Below are 7,778 nucleotides of genomic sequence, written 5' to 3' on the forward strand. Positions count from 1 at the left end.
GATATTCTGTGTGCTGTTGAAAATGCTAAAAATAGCAACCAAATTTCTGCCTGCTCACTTATGAAGCGGCACATTGAACAATGTTGACCTCAGCAAAAAAGAAGATAGTCCGGTCATTATGTTTGTTTGTTCCATCAAGGTTGACTTAGGGTTTAAACAACGATATTAACTATGTTATGTATTAATATAATGTAGTTCTGCATAAACTAAATCTGAATAAAAGATTGGGTAGATATCGTATGCCTTCTCAAAAGTAACCTGAGACTCAATGGCAACAATAACAATGATAATGAACAACATTCAATAAGAGAATGTATACAAGCAACTGTGTTAACCAAACAACTCAATATTAGCCAACAATGACAATAACAATGATATCAAGACTAACAACAACAATAATTCTAACGAAACCCACTGCAATTTGATGAAGGCATCAAGAAACAAAAAGAAAAACAAATATGAAACCCTCAACGAATGTATAAAGAACTGGTGAAAGACATTTCAGTAGAAAACCAAAATACAAAAAAAAAAAGAAAGAAAACGGTGGCATTCACCTAAAGATGAAGCCTATCGTAATCAAACGTTTTTGGGAAGACATAGGGCAGAGTTAACTTCTTAAATTTTCCTTTCTCACTTAGCTGGCTTTTCGTACATGTAGCTGCACGCACAATCTGTGTGTCTGTAGTATATTTTCTCTCTCCCTCTCCTGCCCCCTTTCTCTGTCTCCCTCTCCCACCCCCTCTCTTTGTCTTTCTCTCTCTATATATATATATATGTGTGTGTGTGTGTGTGTGTGTGTGTTTGTATGTATGTATAATATGTGTATGTATGATATATCTACGTATCTAATGTATACGTGATGCTCAATATATATATTTTATTCATCTAGATATGTATGTGTATACTCAGATAAGTATTAGCTGCTTTTTTGTTTCATGCACGATTCTGTGTATCTGTGTGTGTGTGTGTGTGTGTGTGGGTGTGTATTCTCAAACACAAACACGTGTGTGTTTGCATTTATATCAGTAAATATATAGATGTCATTGTACATTCGTTGAACCCCCTGCTTTTATCTTTTTTAGTTAAGGGAAAGTCAATGCTCTAAAACCAGAAGCTCACTCCGAATACTTGCCACAAAGCAGACTCTGATAAAGGATTACCAGGTGATAATATTTCTAAAACCGTATAAGCCATCGTGGAATTTGAACTCGTAACGCAGAATCCAGTAACAAATACAGCACAAGACATCTAGTCCGATTTTCTTACATTTACGCCAGTTCACCGCCTTGGGTCGGTACGATTTTTCATAACCCCAAAAGAAGGAAAAGCAAAATTAGCATCAGCTGCTTGTGAAGGAAAGCATCTTGTTTTGTTCATCATCCTTTAAATCTTAAGTTCTTCCAGAATTTTATAGTCCCAGATATCGTGATCATTTGTAGTGTGTGAATTAGGGAGTTGCGTTCTCTCCCCAAGACTCTAAGTTCAGCCATATTTTGTTCGAGACGAGTTGGTACCTACCCTGTTGTACCAGTAATAATAGGTATGAAGCTGAAAGTGTATCCTTGGTACTGGATTTTCACACTTCTGATCAATGATGCATAGATGTCCTCTTTCTCTTGTAATTTTCTAACTACATTGGTGCACAGAGGGCAACTAATTTCTAGGACAAACCGTATCTTTTCCTTGCGGTCCCACACAACAGCATCTGACATGTGTTTTAACTTGATGATTGTTTTAATTTTTTAAGTTCTACCAATATTATTTTGACCCATCGATCTCAAAATAGTCAACATCGTCTCTAGTTGTTTCCTGTTGTGCTATCCTGCTCCAGACTGTTCTGGCCTCTGTATCATGTTTCATGGGAAAATATTATCTGGATGACATTCTCTTGCAGTTGGCAATAATGTCGTCGATGTTTTCAATCTACATTTGTCAATCTTTTTCTGCCTTTTATGATGTAGGTAATTAATGGGAATCTCTTGTTTTTGAATTGCATGGCGGGAGCCTTCGAAGTGGGATGTCATAAACTTGTCGGTACTCCATGCCAAGCTTTTGACATGATCAATTCCTTCTATGGTTTGTGTTTTTCGCGCTCTGGTCCATTTCTTATTTTTTTTCTTTTAGCAAATATTTTACCAATGATCCTTGGGGAGACAACTATCAGCTCTTATTTCATGCCTCTCCGTAAGTTCATTATGCTTGTTGCATACTGGGAGTTGAGACGACCATATTTTCTTTACTCTGCTGAGATATTCATACCTGGTCCTCTTCTTATTTATGGGTCCATCATATTTGATACTTTCATCTTGTCCAAGATACCTACAATTGTCACTTGAGTGCAGAGGGTGACTTGTCAAGCCGCTCGTTTTTAGATTTTCCACGTTTTATCGACAAAGAAGTACATTTGGACTCGCCAAATTTTATTCCTATGTTTGTATAAAATTAGGTAATGGGGTCCAGTGGTTTTTATTTGGTTCATATTTGATCTATACAGTTTCAGGACATCGACAAAGAAAAGATGGGAGATACTTCTGGATCCATTTCTATGGCCACTGTTTTGTGAGTAGGTATAATGGGTGGGTTTAATGACACGACGATGAACAATACTGATAGCCTATCACCCTGAAAGATACCTTTTTTGGAATTGAATGCTATGACACTCAATTTGCTCCTCATCACTCTTTTGTGTATATATGTATGTATGTATGTATGTATGTATGTATGTATGTATGTATGCATGCATGCATGCATGCATGCATGTATGCATGTATGAATGAATGAATGAATGAATAAATGAATGAGTCTGTTTCTGAAATTCTTTGAATTTAAAACTTATCGAACCGGCCTGTGTGTGAACATACACGCCAGGTCGATATGTTTTTTTTATTTTCTTCCGTTTTATTTGTCACAGTTAAACTGATATTGTATAACGATTACCCAGTTGTCGCTATCAGGGTTAACTTTTGGAAAGTTGTAGCTGGAGATTGACAAAGTTAAAGTTACTGGCTTTAACTTTGTGGAGTAGAACGAAAGAAAAGAAGGACGGAGGACATACAGTTACATATCATTAGTCTATAAATAGATTCAATAGATGTAGGCAGGGAACCAGCAAACAACTGCTTGCACGCATATGATCAGCAAAGGTTGAGATGTGTAATTAGAGCAATAATAGTTACTGCTGCTGTGATTAATGAGAGTGATGGTAGATTTTGAGGGCTGATTTACTTTGTTCTGTTTCAATTACCGTTGACCTTATTTTTTCCAGTATTAAATGAAGTTTTAATGAGCTTTACAGTTATACAGTTTTACAGTTGTACAGTTTTCATAGCGGAGTGGTTTAATATGTCAGTCGCTTACCTTCTGCGTTTGTTATCAGTTCTGCAAAGTGTTCTGAGTTTTGAAATTTGAAAGTGCTAAAATTTGTCAGAAAATTGCAGATATTCAATTTGTTTTTCTAAATTTACATGAAAGAGGAATGTTTGCGTGTTCGAACATTAGAAGAATCTAAGAAATTAAAAATTGGTATGAAAGCTATGGCACACTACAAAGAAAAGAAAGATATATAATACTTTAGTAATATGATTTCATTAAAAAAAAATGTAAACGTTTAAATTACATTTACTGGTAAATCATTTTGTTGTTTGTATAAATTCAAAGTTCTCAATGGGAGATCATTGAAAATGAATTTTAGAATGAGTTTTGGCGAAAACACCTATCTATAACAACCTGTCCGAAAAACCTAATAACTACTCCACTCAAACATACCCGTACCCAAGGAAGATTTTAACTCACTTGAGTCTATATAAAGCCAGAATTAAATTCAGTGCATCCGACTGTGGCTTAACTAGCCGGAACTCCGAAGTCACTTTCAATAATATGCTTGGTCAAGAACTAAATGTATACTCTCAACTACATGGTTCTGAATTTAGTCCCATTGCCTGACATCTTAGCGAAGTGTCTTCTATTATAGCCTCGAACCGACCAAAGTCTTGTGAGTAGATTTGTTAGACGGAAACTGTAAGAAGCCCGTCGTATATATATATATATATATATATATATATATATATATATATATATATATATATATATATGTATGTATGTATGTATGTATGTATTGGGGGGATGTGTGTGTTTGTCTCCCACACAACTTCACAGTGAGTGATGGTTGGTATACGTCTCCATAACTCAGCGTTCCGGCAAAAGAGATATATACAATAATTACAAGGCTTCAAAAATATGAACTGGGGTCGATTCGTTCGACTAAAATCTTTCTAGGAGGTGCCCCATCATGGCCGCAGTCTAACAACTGAAACAAGATTATAATAATAATACACACACACATACACACACACACACACACACACATATAACACACCAACAAAGATACATATATAAGTATGTATGCGTATATATTTGTATGTATAGGCAATTCAACAATAAAAACAAGTCATAAGGACATACACAGTAAATGTATTAGGTTAACGCTTAGTTTAAGATGGAAAAACGGGTGTATGTGTGATGTTATATATATATATGAGGAGATACTTAAGAGTCACCGAAAACGTTCCCTGTGGGACAAGCCCGTTGTCGTTCAGGCTTCCGCCGCTGGAAGGCATTTGATGCGACCCCCAGGCATCAGTATGCCAACTGGCGTTGTCGAGCGACGTCGTACTGTCGCGTAGTGTGTCTTTGTTTTGCCGTACTTCTTCCCTGCTCGTCGATTTTTGTGATGGCTGAAACGAAGGAAGTGTGCTTCCGTAAAATTCTGTTTTCTGCCGGGGAAAACGGTGGCCGAATCTGTTGTCATGCTTTAAACAGCTTATCAGGAAGCTGCCATGAGCAAAAGACAAGTTTATGAGTGGTTTTCACGCTTTAGGAATGATCACTTGTCACTTGAAGACCAACGCCGTTCAAGGCAACCGTCGACCTTCTGAACGAATGAAAATATGAAAATTCGTGAACTGATCTTAGAGGACCGCCACCGAACAATTGACGAACTTGTTTATATGACTGATGTGTCCTGGAGCTCTTGACAACGAACTTTGAGCGGGGAATTGCTAATGGATAGAGTTGCAGTAAAATTTGTGCCTCGTTTGCTCACGGGAGATCAAAAGCAGTCACGCCTGAACGCGTGTCGTGAACTGAAAGAACAGTTGGAAGTTGATCCGAATCTTTTTCGAAGTTCATTACTGGTGACGAAAGCTGGTGCTACGGAATTTCCAGGTGTGGAGGAGGTGAAGAAAAAAAGAACGGAGGCGTTAAAAAGCATCACGTAGCAAAGGTTCCAGCTCTGCTTCGAAAACTGAAAGACGCATCTGGACCGATGCATTGCTTCAAATGGAGAATACTTTGAAGGCGAAAAAAGTGTAAACATGCACAACTAAGTGAGTAAAATAATATTGCAAAATTCCGGGGGGAGAGTTATTCTCTTTTAGTGTCTTATTATTTAACACACTCACCGGTAAAGTTTCCATACATTCACTTATTTATTATTCCTAAAATTTTCGTTGCGTCTCCCAACCTTTTCAATAGTCGTTGACTCTGTCCGTTCTCCGAGCTGCGTTCTTTTCGTTTGCGCGCATGTGTGTGGGTTGGTGTGCGGATACACATGTATGTATGTATGTATGTATGTATGTATGCATGGTTGCATATAAGTGTGTGTATGCATGTATGTGTGTGTGTGTGTGCCCGAATGTATATATGTATGTATTCTCCATATTCATGTGTTTGTGTGTACGTGTTTGCGTGTTTTTATGTGTGTGTGTGTGTTTGCATGTGCGTGTGTGCATGTACCTCTGTCTCCTTGTGTGTGCATGTCTGAGTTTGTCAGTGTATGAGTTTTTTTGACTATGTACTGTATCTGTATGTATGGATATGAGTCTCCATATGTACCTATCCGCCTGTAAGTCTATCTGTATACGTTTATTCATTTACCTACATACACGTGCATATACATATACGTGGACGTATACATACATACACACATACATACATACATACATACATACATACATACATACATACATACATCTACATAACAGCCCACTAACTATTCTACCTGCATATAAATATAAACTGTGGGTATGGGTGTATGACTACCTACTACGTATATTTCCTATTTAGTATTGAGGAAGTTTCATTTATGAGGACGTACTCCTGTATTTATCTGAGCGTTGGATCCTTTGAGTGCTTAGATAAAATGCGGACGTCAAGTTAACCCGGGTTGCCTCCACGCTGGTCCTTGGCATGTTGGTAGAGTATGGAGGACTGTTTTTTGTCGTCATATTGTCTCAAATGTTCATTTAGAATTTCCCCAATGCTCTTAGATATCTCTCTTATGTATGTCATGGTTATGTCTTTACAAGCACCTTTTATGAGCCTTATGTTGTAGACTACATTTCTAGTTAATGCCAGGGTTAATCCTACATACTGTTAATTCCAGGGTAAATCCTACATACCGTGCAGTTCTCATTGGTGCATATGGCATTCTCAAAGGGGTACGTCCTACATAGCAGTGATCTGATAGAGTTCCCTGGCTTTTCAACGATCTTAATGTTGAGTTTGGTCTCCTTCAGGGCTTTCCTAAATCTACGGGCTACTTCTCCATGAGCTGCGGCCTCTACAAACATCACTCCTTAATATTCGTCGGTTTTGTGTTACGTGTTCACCCAGTTTGCTTTGTCACAAACTCTTTGCATTCTATTCCATTCCTTACTTCTATATCTAGGGCGGTACCACTGGTTTCATTACATATAATACTATCTAAATTCTTTCTAGCTCATCTGTATACCTGAACCCTATCTTTCTGATTATATCGAGAGAATTGCATGCGATGCATGAAGTTCTCTATAAAGGTTTCTTCATTTCATAGTGTTTGCATAGTGGATACGCTTTGTTCATTATTCTAACTAAATCTGCTATCAGTATGTTGATTTTCATGTTGTGTGACAAAGCTGAGATCTTGTGAACAACATATTTCGAAGCTGTGGGTTTCATATAATAGAAGTGGAGTCTCTAACCAAAGTTCAGTATCAAGGACGGGGAGTCTATTCTTGGGGTGCCAAGTGAAGTAATCTATAGTTACCTTGATTCTTTAGTGGATGGAGTTAGCTACTTGCTCTCCATTATATTCCTCTTAATTTCTACATCACCGTTTATATTTATATACAGGTAGACTAGTTTGTGGCTTGTTATGTAGATGCAGGCATGTGTGAGTATGTATATGTACACATATATGTACATGCATATGTGTGTGTGTAAATGGATATGAATGTAAGCAGTTAGACATACAGACGGATAGGTACATAGGTAATGTGAACAGACATGCACACATACACACATACATACGCAAATGAAGACTGAAACGCATGACCATATACACACACACTTCACTTCACACAAGGACACATATGGAGACACACATCCATACATATATACATACGCACACACACACATACATGCGTGCATACACTTACATGCATACGTATATACATACATACATGCGTTTGCGTACACACACTGACCCACACACATGCGCACAAACAAACAAGAAGAACGCGGCTCGGGTAACGGACAGAGTCAACGTCTATTGAAAAGGTTGCAAGATGCAACGAAAATTTTAGGAAAGAAAAAAAAGTTAATGAATGTGTACTCGCCAGGTACAACAAAATATGCTTCAACACACGAATCCACATAAACAATCTTGCAAACCAAATCCCAAAATGAAGTGTATATATATATATATATATATACACTTCATTTTGGGATTTGGTTTGCAA

The sequence above is a fragment of the Octopus bimaculoides genome, chromosome 11 (genome assembly GCF_001194135.2).
Source record: "Octopus bimaculoides isolate UCB-OBI-ISO-001 chromosome 11, ASM119413v2, whole genome shotgun sequence".
NCBI lineage: Eukaryota > Metazoa > Mollusca > Cephalopoda > Octopoda > Octopodidae > Octopus > Octopus bimaculoides.